Source organism: Phoxinus phoxinus, assembly GCF_949152265.1.
Source record: "Phoxinus phoxinus genome assembly, chromosome: 19".
In the NCBI taxonomy this organism is placed as follows: domain Eukaryota; kingdom Metazoa; phylum Chordata; class Actinopteri; order Cypriniformes; family Leuciscidae; genus Phoxinus; species Phoxinus phoxinus.
The window spans coordinates 16,824,824-16,850,962 of NC_136894.1; positions in this window are offsets into that span (position 1 = coordinate 16,824,824).

The window sequence follows — 26,139 nt, forward strand, 5'->3', positions numbered from 1 at the left end:
TTTTGGCTGGACTGATTGTTGCCTGTGTGTCAGTCAAAATAACGGATGTTAGAGGTATTGTTTTATTTAAAGGGAACTTTTTAATGCTTTATTTTATTGATGTGTTTTTCTATATATTGTAAATAATTCTTTGTTGTAATGAACTGTGTTTTCCCTGTGACACATTGTGGAACGCCTTCAGCGTGATGTGTCTGAAGCCTGTATGGAAATAGTCCAATCTTGATTACTGTTGCATCGCATGTGATGGTGATGTGGAAGCTATAAAAGGACGCCGGATCATAATAGTGTCAGCTTCTGATTGGTCGAAGAAAAGTCGTTCTCAGGAGCGCGAGAAGTGTGGCCGAGGGACACAGGGATATTCTCAGGGATCGAGGGTTACAGTCGTAACCCGAGACTTTCCCTTTCGAGGGAACTCGCACTGCGTCGATAATCGACACATTGGGGAACGAAATGCCCACTGCGCCACACAGAGATATAAGCCCTGGTGTGAAGCAATCTGGCACACTCAAGACAAGAGAACTAGTGAACCCGGTGTAGAGGGAAGATCCAGACTGTAATGTTTTATGAAGGTGTGTGGGGAGGCCCAGTCTGTGGCCTCCCACACCTCTTGAAGGGAAACTCCTGCTAGCAGAGCTTTAGAGGAAGCCACTCCTCTGGTTGAGTGGGCTCTTATCAGAAGAGGTGAAGGCAAGCTGTGCACCTCGTAAGCTGAAGAAATAGTTTCTACTATCCATCTGCTGATAGTTTGCTTTGAACTTCTTAGGTGACCCAAAACACACGAGTAGCTGGTCCGACTTCCCCCAGTCCGAGGTTCTTTGAACATAGGCCTCCAGGGCTCGGACTGGGCATAATAAGTGTAGCTTAGCTTGCTCATCCGACACATGCGTTGGAGGATGAAATGCCTGAAGAATTATAGACCTTGGGCACATTTGTCGGCACCTTAGGCACATAGCCGGGTCTAGGGTGGATAATGGCCCTTACTTTACCAGGAGCGAACTCGAGGCAAGAGGGAGCAACGGATAGTGCCTGCAGGTCCCCGACCCTCTTTAGGGACGTGGTAGCGAGCAGGAAGGCTACCTTTAAAGATACAAATATCTCAGACACCTCACCCAAGGGTTTGAAGAGTGCCAGGGATACCACCTCAAGAACCACTGCCAGGTCCCACGTGGGGACCCTGGACTGGATGACAGGCCTCATCCTCCTAGCTCCACGAAGGAAACATACTGTAAGTGGGTGTCTCCCCAAGGTGCCCACTCTTAAAGGTGTGTGGAAGGCAGCTACAGTCGCCACATATACCTTAAGAGAGCCGATTAGAGAAGTGACTCTGGAGGAACTCCAGCACTGAAGCCACTGGGCAGTTAACTGGGTCCAACTGATGTTCTCTGCACCATAAGTTGAATACATTCCATTTTAATGCATACAGTTTCCTCGTGGAGGGGGCTCTAGAGTTTAAGATGGTCTCGACAACCTCAGTTGAGAGCATTTATGAGTTGGTCCCCCTCAGGGGCCAGACCCACAGCTCTGGCCGAGGGTGAAATATTGTGCCCTCGGCCTGAAGAAGGTCCCTCCTGATCAGGATTTGCCACGGAGGGCCTGCTAAAAGAGCCATGATGTCCGAAAACCATACTCGGGCTGGCCAGTACGGGGCTACTAGGAGCAAGCTGATCCCGTACAGCCGGACCCTCTCTAGAACCACTAGTAGCAGAGCGATCGGGGGAAATACATACAGACATAGCCTCGGCCATGTCTGTACCATGACATCCAGTCCCAGAGGAGCTGGATGCGTGAGAGAGAACCAGAGCGGACAGTGAGTGTTCTCATGAGAGGCGAACAGATCCACTTCTGCCTGACCAAACTCCCTCCATATCGACTCCACCATCTTGGGGTGGAGTCTCCATTCCCTGCCTCGACAGGATGTCTGCTCCCACATTGACTGAGGGAAGTTTGCCCTGGGACCACAGAAGAACCTTATGTGCCAATCTGCATAGAGGGTGCGATCTCAGGCTCCCCTGTCGATTTATATACGAGACCACCAACGTATTGTCTGTTCGCACTAGAACATGATGGCCTCTGAGGTCCGGAAGGAAATGTTTGAGGGCCAGAAATACAGCCAACATCTCCAGACAATTGATGTGCCATGAAATATGATGGTCCTTCCAAAGACCCCTGGTGTAGCGGCCTTGCATGACCGCACCCCAGCCTGTGAGGGATGCCTCCGTGGTCAGAATTTTCCTCTGACACAGTGCCCCCAACACAGGACCTTGGGACAGGAACCATGGTTTCTTCCACATGACCGAAGAACGAAGGCATCAGCACGTTAGTTTGATCGTGCAAAATGGGTTCCCCCTCTGGGAAAACCCTCTGGCCCTGAGCCACCACTTCAGGGCCCTCATATACAGCAGGCCAAAAGGAATCACGTTGGACGCTGCTACCAGGAGACCGAGAACCGTTTGAAAGTGTTTGGCAGTGATGGCCTGGCCTAACTTGATACTCGTTACTGTGGTCAAGATGGAGTTTATACGAGGAGACAACTGTGCCCACATCGTGACTGAGTCCCATACTACCCCCAGGAAAATAGTTATCTGCAGAGGAATTAATGAACTCTTCTTGACATTGAGTCTTAATCCCAAGCACCTTAGATGATTCAGAACAACATCTCGAAGTTGAACCGCCATCTCCTCTGACTGTGCCAGAATGAGCCAGTCGTCGATGTAGTTGAGGATGCGAATGCCTTGAAGTCTCAATGTAGCAAGAGCAGCATCCATGCATTTCGTGAAGGTGCGAGGTGACAGTGCTAGGCCGAATGGAAGAACTCTGTATTGATATGATTTTCCCTCAAAAGCGAACCTTAGAAACTTCCTGTGTTGGGGAAGGATGGATATGTGGAAGTAAGCATCTTTTAGATCTATCGTGACAAACTAGTCCTCGGAACTGATCTGACTCACGATAATAGGTAGTTAGCATTTTGAATCTGTATCTCCTCAGAGACTGGTTCAATACACTGAGATCTATTATAGGACGTAACCCCCCATCCTTCTTGGGAACTATGAAGTACCAGCTGTAGAACCCGGCTTCCCTCTCTTGAGGAGGAACCTGCTTTATGGCTTGCTTTACTAAGAGGGACTGAACTTCTTGTTCCATGACCTGACCCTGCTTGGGGCTGACAAGCGTGTGCACAACCCCTTTGAACCTTGGTGGACGATACTCAAACTGAATTATGTATCCCTTTTGCACTGTGCACAGGACCCACTGAGATATATTTTGAAAAGACCTTTCCAGGTGTCTAGATATTCTACTAGGGGGTCCAGTCTCTCGAGACTGAACTCGGATGTTATATTTTGGGTTTTGGTGACCTGAAGCAGTTGATTGGCGGGAACTAACCGATATAATTTTTCTACAGGCCTCGTGAGAGGAAGCTAACTCGACAGGGCCACAATATTTTTGGGCGGACACTGCGATTTGCGTTCGCTGGAAACCGATGCGTCCCGAAGCAAACATCGTTTTCCTGAGGGCTCCACGAAGGAGCGAGCTGTTGATGCTTGATCGCGGGGGGACCACCATCTGAGGTCTGCGCATTGCATCAGGACCTCTTTGCTGAAGCCTTCCTCGCCTGAAAGACAGTCCTCAGATCTGCCTTCGGTTTGGAGTACTTCGGCTGAGGGTGCTGCCTCTGGCTCCAGGCCTTTTGTGGGGGTGAGGCAACACTCTCCTTCTGCTGCTGCAGGTGTGAGGAGCTGGCAGCTGCCTCGTGGGACAGCCCCCTGGCAGCAGACCCACAAGACCTAGAATGACGGCGGGGGATAAGCTGTTTGAAAGCGGCTGACTGTCATTTAATCTCCTGCAATCTCTCGGCGACAGTGTTGACCGCATCGCCGAAGAGGCCAGAAGGCAAAATCGGGGCATCGAGGAGGAAGGCCCTGTCCTTGTCCCCAATGCCCGACATATTCAGACACAAATGTCTATCCGTAGCTACCAAAGCTGCCAGGGAGTGGCTGATGCCGCGGGCCGACTCCTTGGTAGCACGGAGAGACAAGTCGACCGCTCGACGCATTTCTTGAATATCGTTGAGGCAGTCTCAACATCATCAGCCAACTCCCTTTGCGATCCCCATGAATGCAAGCGCCGTGCTACCTCGACAGACCTGGCCTGATTCATCGAACAGGCTCAGGCGGGAGCGGAGCGTTCTCAGGGGCATTTGGTCACAGTTAGCCCTCGAGCGCTGCCCGTGCATGCTCCACTCCCAGGCAAACAACACAAAGCGAGTGTGTGTCACACTGCCTGTATTGTTTATCTTTGCTCGCCATGATATATATATATTTATAGTTAGAGAGAGAGTAACGTACAATACAACACCAAATAAGACACACGGTCACACATAACGCTTGCTGAAGAACATAAGCTGACGCTGTTAGAAGCCGGCGTCCTTTTATAGCTTCCGCATCACCGTCACAAGTGACGTCATGACGCAACACCAATCAAGATTGGACTAGTTCCATACAGGCTTCAGACGCATCACGCTGAAGGCGTTACCCAATGTTGCGATTCTCGACGCAGCGTGAGTTCCCCTTAAAAGGGAACTGACATTCTTGATAACAAATTATCAATACATTGTCAACAAAAAAAGCAGAAAAATTAACATAAAATTTGTATATAACAAATATTTCCAAGGTGAAAAAGCATCTAAATATTTTGACCATTATCGCTCACACAATGACACTTTTATTTTGGTGGCATTGGCCAAATTAATGACACGATAACTAGGTTTTGAAGTTAATAATTAAATGTTTTGGGTGAGTTACTACATTTATGTTCAATATCAAAATTGACCAGTGAAAAAGAACCAGCCTCCCGTGTCTCGCCTTAAAGTGAAAATCTTTTGCTATAAGGTTTCTCAGCCATTTGAGTTGGTGGGGATGGACCTAATTGGGAAATTGATGGAAACCAAGCATGGACATCAATACATATGCGTGATGATCGATTACTTCACGAAATGGCCCAAGGCTTACCCTTTGACATCAAAGGCAGCCAAGGAACTGACAAAATGCATAATTAAATTTGTCCATCAGTTCGAAGCCCCCAAAAGGATTCTTACTGACCAGGGAAAATAATTTGTCAATGCTATAAGTACTTCCTTCAGTCCTAGACAGAAATTCATGTTGGTGAGAGATTAAATATTACTTTCATAAATATTTTTTTTAAACAATGTTCCCTTATGATTGCAGATTAACAAAAGTGTGTGCAAAATTCTCAACATTAAAAGAAGCCTATGCTTGCCATAACATCCATAAACGAATGGATTGGTAGAGAATGCATGGCAAAAAAGGGGTGGGCCACATTAACATATAACTAATACAACATTTGATACTTATGTGTCATTAAATGCGTATACGTGTTTATACTTCTTTTATGTGTGCCTGTCCACTGAAATTGTAAAAATACAATTAAAAAATATTTTTGGTCGGTAACCATCCCGAACCATGGGATGATTGCCTGGATGCTGTGATGTTCGGTCTCCGAACCAAAAAGCAGATAACCACCAAGTACACGCCCTACCCTACTATTTGATATCCGGCAGATAGGCTCATTATCCGTCGGAAGTCCAGGAACACTACATGGTTGGTTTATCATACATGTACAGTATCTACCATTTGTCTACTTAAATAAGGTTCAGAGCAGGCACGTGCACAAGTAGGGCTTAACCTGTGCAGAGCACATGCCCATTTTGCCCTTACTCTCCCAAGTGCCATTGGTTTGGTGGTGGTTATTTTTATTTATTTTTTCCTTAATTAATCAATAAATCAATGCTAATGGTCACCCTGTCTGTCTGTTTTACAAATATTTATCCAATGAAATGTATTAAAAAGAGCTTGTGACTAAATCTTGTTGGATCATCAAACTCAGTACACCTCTTAACTCCACCCCCTCTATCTTGACTGAATGAACTGAAGCTCCAGTCCACAGCAGAACTATGAACGAAGTCTTGCAAGAGTAAATAAAGATTTTGTTTGAATAAGTATTATACTTCTATAAAGGCTCATATTTGATGTATTTGAGGTCTGAGACATGTGGGACACGGAGAGAGAGGGCTAGCATTTGCCATCTAGTCATAGCAAACAGCCTGCAGTTAAATAACATGTGCATACAATAGCATTTCATCTTTTATAAAATGAGATTTTGGCCAAATGTATTTTACAACAGGAAAACAGCCCATATAATTACAACAAACTTTGTAACCTGTTGATGAAAACGTAATGTGATGCCACCGTTTTAATGACGGACAAAACATTTGCTGGTCAAAAACCCTGTAACTGCATTTGAGTTTGACACAAAGCGACTGAGTGATCCTCATCACCTATGTAAAATATATTTCTACGAAATTTCTTCTTTCAGCTTCAAAAAGTTGTTGTAACAGAACAACTTTGAGAACCACTGATGTAAGTGGTTAATTCTAAGAGCAATTCATGTCCGTTCAAAGCTTGACAACACTGTGGAGGGAATAGCGGGACAGGAAGATTTAGCACAGGAGATTCAGCGAATTCAGAAGTTGATGGAACTTGTCAAAGACAATCTTACCCAGGGTCAAGAAAAAACAATGGGCAAAATAAAGGCAACTGATAAAACATCAGACTTCAAAGTCAGGGGCAAAGTTTGGAGACAAAATATAAAGAGTCAAGAAAGGGAGCACTTCAGTGGTTGCTCAAACAACATAATCCCCAGAATTAGCCAACAGAATTAGTCACCGACAGGCCGATCTCGAATCTACCGTTTCTGTCAAATATACTAGAAAAAGCAGTATCTTCACAACTATACTCCTTTTTAGAAAGAAATGATATCTGCAAGGATTTTCAATCAGGATTTAGACCGTACAATAGTACTGAGACAGCTCTCATTAGAGTCACAAATTATTTGCTCTTATCATCCGATCGTGGCTGTATCTTTCTATTAGTGTTACTGGATCTTAGTGCTGCATTTGACACTATCGACCACAACATTCTTTTAAATAGACTCAAATTATGTTGGCATTGGTGGAAATTCATTAGCATGTTTTTAATTCATACTTATCTGACCGTTATCAGTTTGAAGCAGTAAATTAAGAGATGTATTATCAATCACAAGTTCAGTATTTACCACAAGGCTCAGTACTAGGACCGTTGCTGTTCACTCTGTACATGCTACCCTTAGGAGATATCATTAGGAAATCATAATTTTGCATATCATTACCGCGTTTTTCGAAGCAGATGCAGAAGTGAAGTCCTGTCTCTTACCCTGCACGAAACGCATCCAGGCACGGAAGATGGCATCTTTCTTTTTCTTGTTCGGAAACCTGTGGACTCGATGTCCTGACAAGCCACGATTCACATTAATTTACCACGACAATGATTAATTGAAATACAATAACCACCGAAAACAAACTGAATCATGACCGCTCCTACTGAATACCAACCTACTCTGCACTGAGCAAACGCAGAGCCCGGCAAACGACTCCCTCGTGTGACGTAAGATGACGCGATGTTGAAAAAAAGCAGTTTTTCAACACGGTCAAGGAAACTGTTATGTTTTCCACTAAATTTGTTCCCTTATGTCTTGCAAAACCATTTTAAATCCTATAAAATGTTCATATGGTATTTTCATACAAGGTTATATATTTAAAAAAAAGGGTTTTTTCAGCATTTTGAGTGAGACTATAATTATTACAAATTATATTTATTTTTCTGATCAGCTCAATTTTGTCCTGGGTTACAGTGCCTTGAGCAACCTTTTGTTTGGACTTTATTCTGTGATTTTCTTTACACATTTCTGTTCATATTTTGTGGACAATTCAATTACCACAATCATTTTTGTTCATCCCCCCTGGAGTACAAAATCATAGTGGGATTTATAAATGAGCGTCACTGGACACTAATGGTAAAACTTACTACACATATTATAAAAGTATACGTAACAGAATACAAATGCAGTGCCATAATATTATGTTTCATGATACACTTCATTGAGTTTGAGTTGTTTCCGTGAAAAGAGGTGATCTACCCACAACAAAAAGAAGTCCCTGTTCCCGGATCCACTGGGTGAGTCTAAGCAAGACATCAAAATATGTCTTGACTCTTGAAACAACAAGGATAGTTGTAAAAAATTAAAATTCAGCATTTCAACATTTTAATGTAATCTTTTGTTTTTGTTACAGTCTAAAAATGCATACCTGTTGACATTGACCCCTACAAACATCAAACTGTTTTGTGTGTGACAAAATTGAAAAACATAATATGTATTAATATTGTTATTGTCTTTCTTCAGGGCATTCATGCAAAACAAGGGATGCAATTTCTCAAGGTGAACATGTGACACTGTCCCACATCCCAAACAATCAGAAAGTAGCTACCTCGTGTGGAGTCTTTGCCTTGAAAGTATATTTAGTATTCAGAGCAGTGTCCTCGCCCTCATATTATAATATGACTATTGTTCGGTTAAGAGTGTTACCCAAAAAAAAGAACATATCATTCATTTTACACAACCACTGACTAAAACTACAAAGTTATTCACTGACACAGCAGTCTGTAATATGATGTTTTAATGTAAACATAAAATGTATTTTACAGTTTGCAGAACAACTCTTGAAAAAAGGTTTTCCTGCTACAAAAGAGGCCATCATCAAACACAGGCTGCAAATCGCTTTTCTGCAAAAAAAATTATCCTAGAGAATGGTAAGTATAAGTAATAAGCTTTCAGGGGATGTTTTGTCAATTCAAATAATTGTCCTTAAAATTGCTGTAAAACATAATATACAGCTATCAGAATTAGTCCATACTTGCCTAAATAATATTACAGTGTGGAAAAATTATGAATTTATCTGTAATTTTTGTATTGAACTATTTTTTGTAGTTTCCAAGATGACCTGACTGACATGTGTCACTTCTATTGTGAAGAAGAGCCTGAGACAGACTTGAGTTGGGTAAATAAAACTCAAGAAATGTGAAATGAAATAGGTTTTGTTATAAAGTTATTTAGAATGATCTTGTATTGTTCTATTGTATTCTATTTCTGCTATTTTTAACCTGCTTAGTTTTCTGTACAACATTATTGTACTGGAGGAAGTGATTCGTTACATCTTGTTGTATTCCGTTACACCTTCCAGGTTTGTGTCGTCTTATCTTAAAACAATCTAGACAGGTAGGTAGTGGAGGAAGACCTATCTAAATTATATGTTTAAAGCAGCACTCAGTAGGTTTGGAAATGTCTTCGCTGTTTTCTCGCAGGTTTCGTTTTAGAGCTCCCCCTATAGTTTCGGAATAGATATTTGAGAAAACTGTCGTAAAACCATTGGCAACTTTCCCCCCTCCCATCTTCTCCCTCTGGTCACGTGCATTTGTTTTCGGAGAAGCCGCCGGCGAACGCACGGAGCCATGTCAACTGAGGTATGTATGATACTCAGAATGATATCATATAAATGTACGTGTGCAGTGCCGTACAGCAATTCGTTACATCGCGAGACTTGATATCACGCGATACTTTTTGACGCGGAGGCCCAAAGTTGCAAGTGTGGTTTTTCCGCTCACAGGCGCTCGGGGGGTGCGAGACGACCACCATTCAACCCGAAAAAAGTCATATAACTATTCCAATTACTCCGAAGCTGTTCGGTTAACGTAAAAAAAGTTACTTAGAGCACCTTTAAGTACTTGTAAAAAATTGCCACAACTGGTAAAAAAGAGATGACAAGCTGTTGCAATGTTACTGCCAATCCATCTGGCCTCTAAACATCTTAATTTAGTATTTTTTGTTGTTTATGTTTTTTCTTCTTCTAGTAACTTAGAAATGCTGTTATTTGGCATGTCAGTGTTGATAAACATGCTCTGTGGCTCTGTGGTTGAATTGTAAAAAGTATTACAACTTGAAATTACTTATTTTGCTTGAAAAATGGCTAACAAAAAATTGCTAATAAAATGATTGCAGGTTATCTTACTTTCGATTGATTAATCGACTAATACTTGGTACAGTGCGTGGTGGGCGTTCTGGCACAATATGGCTGCCGTCGCATCATCCAGGTGGAGCTACACATTGGTGGTGGTAGAGGAGATTCCCCCGTCCATATCAAGCGCTTTGAGTACCCAGAAAAGCGATATATAAATATCCATCCATCCATCTATCTTCTTCTGCTTATCCGGGGCCGGGTCGCGGGGGCAGCAGTCTAAGCAGAGATGCCCAGACTTCCCTTTCCCTAGCCACTTCCTCTAGCTCTTCCGGGGGACACCGAGGCGTTCCCAGGCCAGCCGAGAGACATAGTCTCTCCAGCGTGTCCTAGGTCTTCCCCGGGGTCTCCTCCTGGTGGGACGTGCCCGGAACACCTTCCCGTGAAGGCGTCCAGGAGGCAGCCGGTTCTGTTCATAATTTTTATGGACAAAATTTCTAGGCGCAGCCAGGGGCCGGAGGGTTTCTGGCTTGGGAACAACACGATTTCGTCTCTGCTCTTTGCAGATGATGTTGTCGTGTTGGCCCCATCAGACCAGGACCTTCAGCATGCACTGGGACGGTTTGCAGCCGAGTGTGAAGCGGCTGGGATGAGAATCAGCACCTCCAAATCCGAGGCCATGGTCCTCAGTCGGAAAAAGGTGGCTTGCCTACTTCAGGTTGGTGGAGAATTCCTGCCTCAAGTGGAGGAGTTCAAGTATCTTGGGTTCTTGTTCACGAGTGAGGGAAGGATGGAACGGGAGATTGACAGACGGATCGGTGCAGCTTCCGCAGTAATGCGGTCGATGTACCGGTCTGTCGTGGTGAAGAAAGAGCTGAGCCGCAAGGCGAAGCTCTCGATTTACCGGTCAATCTACGTTCCTACTCTCACCTATGGTCATGAGCTTTGGGTCATGACCGAAAGGCCGAAGGCCGAAATGAGCTTCTCCGCAGGGTGGCTGGGCGATCCCTTAGAGATAGGGTGAGGAGCTCGGTCACTCGGGAGGAGCTCAGAGTAGAGCCGCTGCTCCTCCACATCGAGAGGGGTCAGCTGAGGTGGCTTGGGCATCTGTTCCGGATATATAAATGTAACGAATGAATTATAATTAATTATAGTGGTGTTGTAGTCTACGTGATACGCAGTTATACGCCGTACACCCTCTAGGAAAGGTCAAGGATTTCCGTATAATTGTGGCTGTGTGTGTTTGTGTGGATGGAATCACACTGAGAGCAGGTGTATGGTTACTCAAGATATCGCTTTACTTTACTGGGCCTGGGACAGACAAAACTGGGACAAACACGACCAAAAGCTGGTTAGTGTACATCAACGTTGCTCTGAAGTCAGCAGCGAGAGATGTGAATATACAGGTGTATACAGGTGAAACTCGAAAAATTTGAATATTGTGCAAAAGTTCATTTATTTCAGGAATACTTAAAAGGTGAAACTAATATAGTACAGTGCCCTCCACAATTATTGGCACCCCGGTTTAAGATGTGGTCGAGGACTTCTAAAAATTCTCCTTTTTTTTAAACAACATAGAACCCAAATGCAAAAAGAGAAAAATCCAACCTTTTATTTAGGTACATTACTTTGGTGGTAAAAAAAACAAAACAAATATTGCCACCCCTGCCAACAATTCCGCTGAAAAATTTAATAGATTTTTTTTTTAAATATATTTTTCTGTAGTTGCTAAAGTTGGTCAGGGTATCTATAGGTAATTAGTAATTCATGACTTCCTGTTTCCCTGGGGTATAAATATGATGTGACACAGAGGCCTAATTATCTTACCCATTTGTCAACATGGCAAAGACAAGAGAACACACCATTCAAGTAAGGCAGATGTGTGTCGACCTTCATAAGTCAGGCAATGGTTACAAGAAAATAGCCACTCGCCTTAACTTACCCGTATCTACAGTCCGAGGAATCATTAAGAAGTTTAAAACAACTGGAACAGTGACAAACAAGGCTGGAAGAGGTCCCAAGTTTATCTTGCCACAACGCACAGTGAGGAGGATGGTAAGAGAAGTAAAAAAAAGTCCTAAGCTCAATGTCACAGAATTGCATCAAAGAGTGGCATCTTGGGGTCATAAAGTCTCCAAAACAACCATCAGACGCTCTCTACATGCCAACAAGCTGTTTGGGAGGCATGCAAGGAAAAAGCCTTTTCTCACTAACACTCACAAACGTCAGGAGTTTGCTAAGCGGCACTGGGACTTCAACTGGGATCGTGTGCTTTGGTCAGATGAGACTAAGATAGAGCTTTTTGGCAACAAACACTCTAAGTGGGTCTTGTGTAAAACAAAATATGAGTATGTCGAAAAGCACCTCATGCCCACCGTGCAGTATGGTGGAGGATCTGTGATGCTGTGGGCCTGTTTCTCTTCCAAATGCCCTGGTAACCTTGTTAGGGTGCATGGCATTATGAACGCTTTGAACTACCAGGACATTTTAAATAAAAACCTGATGGCCTCTGCCAGAAAGCTGAAGATGGGTCGTCATTGGGTCTTTCAGCAGGATCATGATCCAATACATGTGGAAAAATCTACACAAAAATGGTTCAGCAGTCACAAACTCAAGGTCCTCCCATGGCCATCTCAGTCCCCAGACCTCAACCGAATCGAAAACCTGTGGGGCGAGCTAAAGAGGAGAGTGCATAAGAGAGGACCCAGGACACTGGATGATCTAGAAAGATTGTGCAAAGAAGAATGTCAAAGATCCCTCTCTCTGTGGTCTCCAATCTTGTGAAATGTTATAGGAGGAGATTAAGTGCTGTCTTGTTGGCAAAAGGGGGTTGTACAAAGTATTAATATCAGGGGTGCCAATAATTGTGGGACACATGATTTCAAGGTTTCTTTTTTTTTAATGTGTGATTTTTCTTTTTCTTTTTTTACCACCAAAGTAATGTACTTAAATAAAAGGTTGATTTTTCTATTTTTTTTGCATTTGGGTTCTATGTTGTTAAAAAAAAAAAGGAGAATTTTTTAGAAGTCCTCGACCACATCTTAAATGCAGTGCCAATAATTGTGGAGGGCACTGTATATAGACTCATTACATGCAAAGTGAGATATTTTACAGCCTTTATTTGTAATAATTTTGATGATTATGGCTTACAGCTATGAAAATCTTTTCACAATATTCTAATTTTGAATTTGGGGTTTTCATAAGCTGTAAGCCATAATCATTATAACAAATAAAGGCTTGAAATATCTCACTTTGCATGTAATGAGTCTATATAATATATTAGTTTCACCTTTTAAGTTGAATTACTGAAATAAATGAACTTTTGCACGATATTCTAATTTCTCGAGTTTCACCTGTGCGTGTTCTGGTGTGTGGAAGTGTTTGATGTTCATTTTGCAGGAGCTTTGGTGTTTAGAGTGTTGAAGAGAAACTGTTTCATAGTCTGGTGGTGGCAGCGCTGATGCTCTGGTACCTCCTGCCAGAGGGTTGAAGGGTGAAGTGGGTGCGTGGGGTCCTTTATGCTGACGGTCCCAAATACACTGAGAATTGTGGATGTCATAGATTGGTGGGAGAGCAGTTCCTAGGAAGTGGAGACGTTCATAGTCCATCACCTGTGCATTATGGAGAGGGGATACTTTTTATAGCAGGTTGAAAAACGGTCTGAAATAATCTGTATCCCGCTATAACAGGCAGACTGCATGTCCATGTTGACATGTTTTCATATTGGAGCGGAGAGTAAATTCTACCATACAAGTACGAATATTTATTGTACAAGTTCTCAAATTCACAACTACTGGTACATGTTCTCGACTTTTTTTTAAATATATATATTTATTAGTGTCACTTGATTGTGAATCTGGTGAAGAAGCTGACAGAAATCAAAAAATTGATTTTGGAGATGTTGCAAAGGGTAGTTTTGAGAATAAGTTTGAGATCGTGAATATGAGCCAGATGCCGAATGTACTGGAAGATGAGCACTGACAGTGATGGTGTTATAGAACATCTGCTCAAACAGAACCCTTCCATGCTCTAAAATGTTACAAAATATGCTTTATTTTGTTCTTGTAATTGTTACTCTAATATCCGGAGATTTTTATAAAGACCTGAATATGTAATAATGATTGGAGAAACATCCATGCCTTTAAAGGTTAAAAAAAGTATGTTGCCAGTACCTGTATAAGACATAAGCAACAAGCATGTTTCCAATATGATAAGAACAGCGTTTTGGCCATTTGAGCATGTTGAATCAGCATCAGAGCAGTGAGTGAGTGAGTGGGTGAGTGAGTGAGTGAGTGAGTGAGTGAGTGAGTGAGTGAGTGAGTGAGTGAGTGAGTGACATCAATCAAGCACTGCTTGCTTATGGTTTGTATATTCACAGTTCAGGTTTTCTTTTGAGTGATGAATACTACGACCCCCTGCTGGTGTGGACAGTTATTTCCTCTCATCCAGGTGCAGATGTGCATGTTTGTTGGCTGTAGTCTTGCACTGTGTTCGAGTGCAATTTGACCCAGATGCAGGCAATGTAAAAGTAAACCATGGTTGCTTCTAAGTGCTGTCTTTAAACAGCACTTTAAACTGATGTGTGTGCACTGTGCCCTACTCACCATCATCCTGTCCAGTCTCCTGTCACCTTTCATCCCTACAGAGCTCAGCCAGTCCTCCAGCCCCACCACTGGAAAATCCAACTTGCACGGATGAAGGTTACAGCAAAACCAGCAATTTGTGCTACAGACAGGGACAAATTGCCTTTAATCTTGACCATGATTTGTTTTTAGGTATCAGCAATATGCTTGTTGCCTAAGACTTCTGACGGTTATTGGTAACATACACAGAAGATTAAGGTTCCAACACAGTTTACTTATAATCCAAAAGGGTAGCGATCCAAACATGTAGAAGAAACATATGTATTACGGTGACTAGGACTCAGGATACAACGAAACATAAATATTAAAAATAGCAGGATAATAAACTAGACACAGCTGAACCAAACAGACTAATGACAGAAACCATAGAAACTAACGAGTGGCGGAAAATCTGAACAAAGACGACACGTGATAAATGAAAACAAACTGAAAGTCCATGTAAACTAAACTGACCTGAATGGTGACACATTCACTATATAGGGGCTAGATAAAATAATATTGAGATAATAGCAAGCATTGGGGTGGCATTATTTTATAGTACTAGTCATAACCTGTGGTTACTGTTTCACCTATTCAATATGTTAAATAGTTTTATTAACTATAGGGGGCTAGACCTCTGATTATAATTTGGGCTTTAATTTAATAACAAATTATCCTTTCGACAGAAGTGAATCAATCAAAACTAACTTTAGCTGGAAAATAACATAATTCAAGAACCGCTATAAAGCCAAAACAATCTGTTACCTTAAATTATACGTTTATCACTGTAAAGCAGCTTTGAAATAATCTACATTGTTAAAAGCGCTATATAAATGAAGATGACTTGACTTGACTTGACTTGAACTAATGCCGGGGACACATTTAACAACTAGCTGAGACATTCTAAGACTGAAGAACTCCCTTACAGACTTTTTCCAATGACTGGGGCAGATTTTAAACATAGACACCAACTTCAAAATAATTTTTACTCCACCAATCTAAAAACATTAATGTGTCCAGAAATTCCTAATTAAAATGTAGACACAAACATTTATATTCAACATAATATATCACTATTTTACAACGATTTTCTAATTAAGCATTATACTGTGCTTCTCTTAGAACCTAGTAAATGCGTTTGCAAATATGTTCGTGATGCATTAATTAGTTGGATCTCTAAGCAGTCTGATGTTTGCAGTCACTGTCGGAAATTCTGTGTGGATTACGCCTGATTTATGGAGGTGGTTGAAGCTTGATAGAGGCACTTCTAAAAATTACTATTGGGAATGTATCTAAACACTCCCACCTCATGTCACACATTTGAGGATTATGGCAAGAAAACTTGAGCAAGAAAGTGAGATTAATGAAGTATGAAGTGGTGATTAGGATGACAGTTCTGAGCGCACTCACACAGCATGTCCTGTCGTGAGTGGGCAAGATAAGGCCTGTCAAAGACAAGGTGATGACCTGCATTTCTCTTTTTCCATCGCTATCCTGACATCTCCCCCTCCGCTTCTCTCTCTGTTCTGCCATGTCGCTGTGGTTCTATAAACAAGTGAACTCCTATCTTCCCAACTGAGTGATGGAGTTCACCCCTTTGTCTATCATTTTCCATTTTTCTCATTCTCTCTTTTTCATCCTCCTAAAGCACCAAATGTAAAGTCACACCTGCTGTCAGAGCCCACTGAAAGCGGGCCACAATGACTGCCAGTGCAGTGACCGCATTGATGCGGCTGCCATTGTGACAGCGCATCAGCTGTAATGTCACGCTGGCTCTGGCTCTGGCTCACATATTTGTGGAGTTCCGATCCAACGGTCTCTTTTCAAGCATTCATCTCTAGTAAGCCGGAGACCTTCATAACAAAGGATGCTGACTTGCTACCATCTGACTACAGTGTCTACACTGAGACATATAATGAATTCACTGTTTAAATTGCTGTGAGATTTTCAGCAAGATCAAATTTATGAAGGAGTGTGGAGAGAAATCTATAACTTGTCAATGAAGAAGCCAAACCCCGTTACAAGCAGGACTGAGAATTTATTAAAATATTGAACTGCTATTGATAACAATATTTATTTCAGGTACACTCAGTAGTATTTCCCTTATTAAAAATGTTTTGGACAAGGAAATTATTCGTTTTTATACCAAACCTGTTTAAACAAACTCCAGTCATAAGCTGATTTACATTACATGGTGGCAGAGATGTTGAGATCACATGACCAGCCAAATGATTTCCTCTTCCCCTCTGTTTTGCGCGTGCACGTGAAGGGGTAGGGCTGTCTCGATTCTCTTTTGGTTGGAGGGGGAGGGCTAGGGGGAAGGGCCAGATAGCTCTTCAAATGAAGATTTTTCGGGATCACACTTCAAACGAAGGGGTATGAGAAGTGTCACTGCATACACCGGCTACAGAAGCAAAATGGCTGCCCAAGCAAAAAAGGAGACCCATAAATGTAATAATTGTTGGCTTTAATAAGTATTTTAACGACAAATAATGATTTGCTTTATGTTACATTCAATCTTGTGTTCATATTTACAGTCAGTTCCTTCAAAGAAACGTTTGTAAAAAAAATATCCTCTCCCCCGAACAAAGCACACAAGCTATTGGTGCGTTCAAGTCATCTCGTAAAGATCGTATTTATGAGTTGAACGCACATGAACGCCACACAATGTCATATTTCACACAGTAAATAAATAAATAGGTCAAAATAGGACAAACATAAGTCTGTACCTCCAACGTGTTAATACAACACCACACAATACAAGTCCTGTGTACAAGTCCTGTGCATCTTGGAAGTTTGTGATAAACATCGGCGCATCTCTTGTGACGTAGGCGATGACGTGTAACGGTGTAGTAGTAGTGTCCCATTTCTTAGGGGAATATTTTCACCCCTACGCCTTGCCACTCTGTTTCAAGGGTCAAGGGAAAAGGGGAAGGCGAAGGGTTAGGGGTAGACGAAGGGGAAAGGGGTAGAATTGGGCCTAAATCTTAAGCCATATCTGACCTTAAACACTCCACAAAGTGTTCTTTTATTGTTTTGCCATTGTCCCAGAGGGCTTCGACTCCTGTATCTCGGTGGCTGACCACGACCACGGCCACCACCACGACCCAGTACAGCATCCTTAGTTTGCTCCAAGACCAATTTCACCACAAGGTCCATTTCTCCAGCACTTTTGTTGTCAGAATCATCAACTGGTAGGACCTCGGGCCTTGGACAAACAGTATCCTTGTAGGGATCATCAACAAAATGGTGGATGTCCTTATACAGGTACTGTTGCCCTTGGAGTGATAATCCAGGAGGAGTCAGGATAACCGGTTCTCCATCTGGGAAATCCATGTCTTGCAGAACGATTTGGAAAGGAAATTCGTCATTGTCTGCCTCTTTCTTGACAAAAACCATTCTAGGATGCTCAGCATCAAACCTGAAAAATTAATGAGACAATGAGAATTTTAGTGCTCATAAACATAGCAAGTGACATGGCTGTTCTGAAGGTGTCTTGAACCTGGTCTGGTTCATGTTGCTTATTACTTATGAAAAGGGGTCAATAAAAAGTCAACTAGAGCAAAGTTCCTATATGCAAATTGTGGTAGTGGTTTGCTTAAAGGGATACTTCAGGATTTAGCAATAAGCTTTGTATCAGTAGAAAACCAGTAGTATTTTCGAATGACCGCTTCCGGGCGTTGCTCAAGGGCCAACACGTACTAGTCCGGACAGACAACACGGACACAGTAGCGTACATCAACCAACGAGGTGGTCTACGCTCCCGCCATATGTCGCAACTCGCCGCCATCTCCTCATATGTAGTCAGAAGCGTCTGAGGTCGCTTCATTCTGTTTACATTCCAGGAGAACTGAACCGTGCAGCCGACGAGCAGACCCTGTGCAAGATCAGGGAGGACGAGGAGCAGGTAATTTTGGTTGCGCTTCACTGGCCCACCTGGACTTGGTTCTCCGAACTGGTGCTTCACGCGACAGTCCCTCCCTGGCCAATTCCTCTGAGGAAGGACCTCCTTTCTCAGAGATGGGGCACCCTCTGTGGTGGCTACCATCACTTCCGCAAGGGTTCTGTCTACTCGACACGCTTATGTGTTGAAGTGAAACCTCTTCGTCGCCTGGTGCTCTTCTCGCCGAGAAGACCCCAGAAAATGCCCGATCAGTGTCGTTGGAGCCAAGGCTGTCTCCCTCCACCCTCAAAGTGTATGTTGCCGCTATCGCGGCACATCACGACGCAGTTGAAGGTAAGTCCGTGGGGAAGCATGACCTGGTCATCAGGTTCCTTTGTGGAGCCAGGAGATTAAATCCTCCTCGCCCTACCCTCATACCATCTTGGGTCCTCGCAGTGGTCTTATCTGCCCTGCAGAGAGCTCCCTTTGAGCCCTTGCAATCAGTCAAGCTTAATATCCTGTCTATGAAGACCGCGCACCTGGTTGCATTGGCCTCCATCAAGAGGGTAGGGGACCTGCAGGCATTTTCGGTTGATGAAGCGTGCCTGGAATTCGGGTCGGCTAATTCTCACGTGATCCTGAGACCCCGGCCTGTGTATGTGCCCAAGGTTCTCACCACTCACTTTCGAGATCAGGTGGTGAACCTGCAAGCGTTGTCCCTGGAGGAGGAAGACCCAGCCTTGGCACTACTCTGTCCAGCGTACTTCCTTATATACCCACAAGGTGGGGCGGAGTTACGCTATGCAAATTCCGCAGACCCATGGCATTTCCTTGCCAGTGGCTCATTTTGTAAAAACTCGAAGATGATAGGCTTTCTAAGCGAAACCCCATTCGTCAGTGACTGACGTAACATCTCCGTCCCCTCCTCAGGGAACGAGGGTTACATACGTAAACGAGACGTTCTTCTTGGTGATGAGTTCTTCCACCTCCACCCATCCTCCAGTGGGAATCATCTTGGAAATGTTGTGATGGACAATTTAGATAACATACCCCATGCCATGTGTTTTCTTTTTGGTTTAACTTACACACTGCACTTGGACTACCCTTTTCATTCACCTTTCTTTTAATTCAAAAACTTTTGCTAGAGTTGGACAAGAAGGAGTTGAAGGGCAAGATTCTGGCTGTTACAAATCAGCTTACCATGTAAACAGGTACAGTAAATGCACGTTTCTTCAGGTTCTCTTTCAGAATTGTTAGATAAAAATCTTTCCCAGATGTTCATTAAACCAGTGGTTCTCAACTCCAGTCCTCGGGACCTGCTGCTCTGCACATTTTGTATGTCTCTCATATCTGACACACTCAGTTCAGTTAATGGAGTCTCTCCTAACGAGCTGATGATGTGATTCAGGTGTGTTTAATAAGGGAGACATACAAATTGAGCAGAGCAGTGGGTCCCGAGCAGGGATGTAGTGGAGGCTAAACGCACGTAAACGCCGTTTGGGCACCTCCCAAAATTCTGAAATAGCGTTTATCCACCTCCAAAGTGCGTTTATCCACCTCTAAATTGCGTTTATCCACCTCTAAATAGCATATAGTTCCTAAGCCATTTTAAATTAAGCTTAGGCAATGTCGTTTTAGTTTCATATTGTTCACTATTAGTTTCATAGGTTGTTAAACCTAAGACGAATTCTTTCATATTGCGCTGCATTACTGTCAGTAGCCGCGCGGGTTAGACAATAATAATACAGGGCTAGCCTAAGATTATCACAAATAAACACAAGATTTTGACGCATATCCAAGTGTTTGTGGAGCGGAGTGTGAGCGCACACTGCATGGCACGGACGCGCGGGCGCAAACACTTGCATTTCCGTATCAACAGTGAAACAATTTAAAATACTCTATCATTTCTGGTCATACAGAAAATAATAATACATTATTCGCAACTACTTTTATTTGTGTAAACTCGCAATAACAAGAAAACGTTGTGCTTTTGTCAAATAAAATAAAACAATCAGGCACGCTTTCATGATCTCCGTGAACTGGAGCGCGCGAACTGAAACTGAATATAGCCTATATAGCTAAAGCTTGAAATGTCCACCTTAAAACGAACAAATTCGAATCGAAAGCTAATACCTTCTGATTATGTAATCCGTATGAAAGGTGCATTTCTCTCTAAAGGCGCATCCGCTTAAAGCTAGGGTAGGTAATCCTGTTCAGAATTTTTTTGTTTTTTTATACTGGGTGAAATGGTCCTTCCATTCTGATAGTAGTCAATACATTATGTGTTCAGAAAAAGGAATGAAAAAAATCTGACCTCTGTAGCAGCTGTAGGACAGTAAAAACTCTGACCAATTACTGCCATTCGGGGCGAATGTAAAGAACCAATCAGATGCCTTCATGTCTCGTGCCCGAGCACCACTGCGTGCAAAGCAGTGATGCGCGGGTCAATGTATAAACAACCCGCACCCGACCGAAGCTTTGGACAGAGCACTGACAGGAAGGGGCGGAGCTTAGAAGAGGTGCCACTTTCAAATCTGGCTAGCTCTCCAACAATACCTACCCTAGCTTTAACAGCGGAGATGGAGATATGTTTTTAACCGACACTGATTTAGAAAACAATAGTTTATTAATAAACAATTAAAATGCCTCGTTATTTTTTCAGACACATTTATTATCATTAGCCTATAAATCACCTTTCTGTAGGCTGTAGTTCAGAGATATAGCCTATAGCTCTTCTCATTCAGCACTGCGGGAATAATATCATTTCCAGGTTCTAATTTTGTTTTAGAAAAATAAATCAACAACAACAAAATCCATATTAATTTGTGCATATTTTAAATGTTTAATTAAGGGGCAAAAAGTAGGCTAATAAACAAAAATTCGTCAATATTTATTTCTTTGCGCAGCATTTGGTGTAGCCTACAGTTCGAATTAAAATTTTGGTGTTCAACTTTGCCTTTTAAAAATACAACAACCGTTTTCGTTTTGTAATTACGGGTTAAAAATATTTTTGTTCTCTCTGTTTTGTCATTTAGTAAACTTTATAGATTTCAACCATACTATTCCTTTTTGAGACTTTTTAACAAGAACTTAGATTAATGTATGAATTGAATAGTGATTGTGTGACCTATGATGAGGGAACAACCAGTGATACCCTTGGTAGTACCATCAAATGATAGCCTATAGCGATGTCATCAGGATACTATACACCGGTAGGCAGTGGCCCACCTTACCGGGTGACCACGTCGTGGTACACCAGAATTTATAGTTTACCCACCTCTTTTTTTACCACTACACCTCTGGTCCCGAGGACTGGAGTTGAGAACCACTGCATTAAACTATGCCTTAGTGTTTGGCAAATGCCCATGTTTCATATTAATAAAGTATAATAACATAATGTGCTTGATAAATATTTGGAAAGGTTTTAAAATACTGTTTTAAAGATTTCAAATTGAGTAAATGGTACTTAATACATTTTATTGTTTTTGTCACTCTTTGAAAACTGATTTTGATAAGTGAATTCAAATAAATTGTAAGTTCAAAGAAATCATTGTTATCCTTTGTCCTTGTTTGTAATGTTATCATTTGTCTTAGCACTGCATTACAAACTGTTAGTTCAATTAACTAAAAGTTTTAATTAAATGCTGTTGAAATCTTAAGTACATTAAACTTTAAACTCTTCTATTAAATTCAGATAAAACGGAGGTATTAGTGATTGGTCCAAAAAACTGCCCACAAAACCTCTTACAATACAACCTTAATCTAGAAGGACGTCCTGTTACTTTATCCTCTACAGTAAAATACCTGGGTGTTATACTAGACCGCAACTTGTCTTTTAAAAATCATATTTCAAATGTCACAAGAACAGCCTTTTTCCACCTTAGAAATATTGCTAAGCTACGTAACATGCTCTCTTTTTCTGATGCAGAAAAGTTAGTTCATGCATTCTTGACCTCGAGACTAGATTACTGTAATGCTTTATTAGCTGGTTGTCCTGCATCCTCAGTAAACAAGCTACAGTTAGTCCAAAATGCAGCCGCTAGAGTTCTTACTAGGTCAAGAAAATATGATCATATAACACCAATTGTATCATCTCTACACTGGTTACCTATTAAGTTCCGTATCAATTACAAAGTATTGCTACTGACCTATAAAGCCCTAAATGGTTTAGCTCCTGTGTATTTAAGAGATCTTCTATCGCCCTACAATCCATTGCGCTCTTTAAGATTGCTAAATTCGAGGCTTCTGGTCATACCTAGGATAACTAAGTCCACTAAAGGAGGGAGGTTTTCACATCTAGCTCCTAAACTCTGGAATAGCCTTCCTGATATTGTCCGAGGCTCAGACTCGCTCTCTCAGTTCAAAACTAGATTAAAGACACATCTCTTTAGCCAAGCATTCATACCTTTTATACTACAGTTAAATCAGATCAAATGCATTCATATTATGAACATCAGCTACGCTAATTATTTCCCATCTGCCTTCTTTTGTTGTTATCTCGGGGCGCCTGTCCCGAGATAACTCAAATAGAGTTTGTCAGCTCCAGTTATGTATCCAGCCTCTCATGGAGACTTCAGATGCCCCAACGCCTGTGATGAGACGACTCGACGCCTGTGAAGAGACGACCCAACGCCTGTGAAGAGACGACCCAATGCCTGTGAAGAGACGACCCAACGCCTGTGAAGAGACGACCCAACGCCTGTGAAGAGACGACCCAATGCCTGTGAAGAGACGACCCAACGCCGGCGATATTTTATGCCTAAATTTATACATGATTAACTAACTGTATTTTTGTATGTACATTTCTGAAATGCATTTTCTGTAAAGCTGCCTTGAAACAATATGTATTGTGAAAAGCGCTATACAAATAAATTTGAATTGAATTGAATTGAAAAATGTATTGTTTTTTCCAACAAGACAAATACTTTTTTTTTTAAAGTTTCCATTCATTTTTTAAAGTTCAATCAACCTGTATGAGCTTACAGTGTACCTTGTTTAAGAATGACATGCCTTTTTTCAAAAGGTTTAATCCGGATAAAATTAGTCCGGATTTAGTAATCTTTTTTTTTGCGATCCGTGATCACGTAATCCAGCTTACTTTTGAGCCAGTTTTTTAAAGCAACATCGGATTGGATCAATCTGATCCGGATAGGAACTTTTCAGGATCACCAAATCTGGAAACCCAGTGCTCAAACAGGATAGGAAATCACAATGTAGAACTATAGATATGTAAAGAGCAACAAGTAGAATAGCCAGTGTGGGGTCAATATAAGTTTATTTTTATTTGAAATGAAAACACACACATTTAGAAAAAAATAAAAACAAGAAAAACCCCACCCCATCCTCTTCCAGCAGTCCGCTCATCTGAGACCTATACAACACAAACACTGTACATTGAGGATATTTATAACAAGTTTCAAATATAGATGTATTGAATAAAAAAAAAGACTTAATGGAGTTCTTAAGAGGTTGCCTTGCATGCCTTAACTTCCTGAGAGCGGAACCACAGAAAGCATGCAACATAACCCTTGCCTGTATTGTCCTGCACAACATCGCTACTAAGCGCAATGTCCCTCTCTGTGCTGACAATGATGCAGCTGAGCCCCTTGGAGACCCTAACCAACCTCCTGCATTCTGCCAGAACGAGCAAACACGTGCAACAAGGGACGCAATAGTTAGACACTATTTCTGATTTGGATTTGTTTTGGATTTCAAAAATCAGTGATTGCCATTCTTTGCATTTTTTTGGTTATTCTGTAATCATTGCATGCATCACTAATAAATATTCGTTTGAATACGTTAAAGCCTACCTAATCACTGTAGCCTGACGGATGAACAAATAAAATTAAAACCTTATGAATAAATAGGATATCTTGTAAGATACTGCATGATCCAAATATAGTATTATTTGATAAATGTTTAAAGTTTTCATTACAATTTGGGCATGAAATCCACGCTGAATCCACCCTTCTGGGCCCGGTTTTTCAAAAGTAATCCACTAGGATTTTGGATAACGGATTGGATCAAATCTTGAAAATGGGTTTTTCAAAAGAAAAAACGGATTACATAATCGGATTAGATCACGTAATCCAATCTTGGTTTTGATCCGGATCAAACCTTTAGTTTGGGTTTTTCAGAACTTTTTTGTAGGATTTGGATAACTTTGATCCAAAAAAATCTGGATTAAACTGATCCCATCAGAAGGGTGGATTCAGCGTGGTTTTCATGCCCAAAATGTAATGAAAACTTTAAAAATGTATCAAATAATACTATATTTGGATCATGCAGTATCTTACAAGATATCCTATTTATTCATAAGGTTTTAATTTTATTTGTTCATCCGTCAGGCTACAGTGATAGGCTTTAACGTATTCAGCCTTTCAGTATAGGCCTACAGCAAAGTAGAAAGAGTTTGGCCTCATAAAATAATCCCCCAAACAGCTGTCAAAATTTACCAAAAACAATACATTTTATTCCGTCACTAATTGATATATATATTCATCACAATCGAAAATATTTTTGTTTTTAGAATATTTATTAGTGATGCATGCAATGATTACAGAATAACCAAAAAAATGCAAAGAATGGCAATCACTGATTTTTGAAATCCAAAACAAATCCAAATCAGAAATAGTGTCTAACTATTGCGTCCCTTGTTGCACGTACTGTTTGCTCGTTCTGGCAGAATGCAGGAGGTTGGTTAGGGTCTCCAAGGGGCTCAGGTGGTGCATCATTGTCAGCACAGAGAGGGACATTGCGCTTAGTAGCGATGTTGTGCAGGACAATACAGGCAAGGGTTATGTTGCATGCTTTCTGTGGTTCCGCTCTCAGGAAGTTAAGGCATGCAAAGCAACCTCTTAAGAACTCCATTTTTATTTCAATACATCTACATTTGAAACTTGTTATAAATATCCTCAATGTACAGTGTTTGTGTTGTAGGTCTTAGATGAGCGGACTGCAGGAAGAATTTTTTCATTTCATTTAAAATAAAAATAAACTTATATTGACCCCACACTGGCTATTCTACTTGTTGCTCTTTACATATCTATAGTTCTACATTGTGATTTCCTATCCTGTTTGAGCACTGGTTATCCAGATTTGGTGATCCTGAAAAGTTCCTATCCGGATCAGATTGATCCAATCCGATGTTGCTTTAAAAAACTGGCTCAAAAGTAAACTGGATTACGTGATCACGGATCGCAAAAAAAAAGGATTACTAAAATTACTAAATTTTATCCGGATTAAACCTTTTGAAAAACCGGGCCCTGATGGGATCAGTTTCATCCAGATTTTTTGGATCAAAGTAATCCAAATCCTACAAAAAAGTTCTGAAAAACCCAAACTCAAGGTTTGATCCGCATCAAAACCAAGATTGGATTACGTGATCTAATCCGATTATGTAATCCGTTTTTTCTTTTGAAAAACCCATTTTCAAGATTTGATCCAATCTGTTATCCAAAATCCTAGTGGATTACTTTTCTAGTGGCCCAGCTTATCATCAGTGCTCTAATTTGTTTCCATGGTGCTGCGAAGTACTTGCAGTCTGTGAGGTAAACTAAACACTATTGGCTATTTGAAAAGGGGGAGGGGCCATTCAATATGTCCCGCCTTAGCTTCCTGTTCCAGTGGAAGTTAGTCAACGTATCATACAAAGCTGCGCGTTCCAAGGCACTTCAGTGGGCCTTTAAGATATTGCGTACATTTTTTTTTTTTTTTTTTTATTCATTTATTTG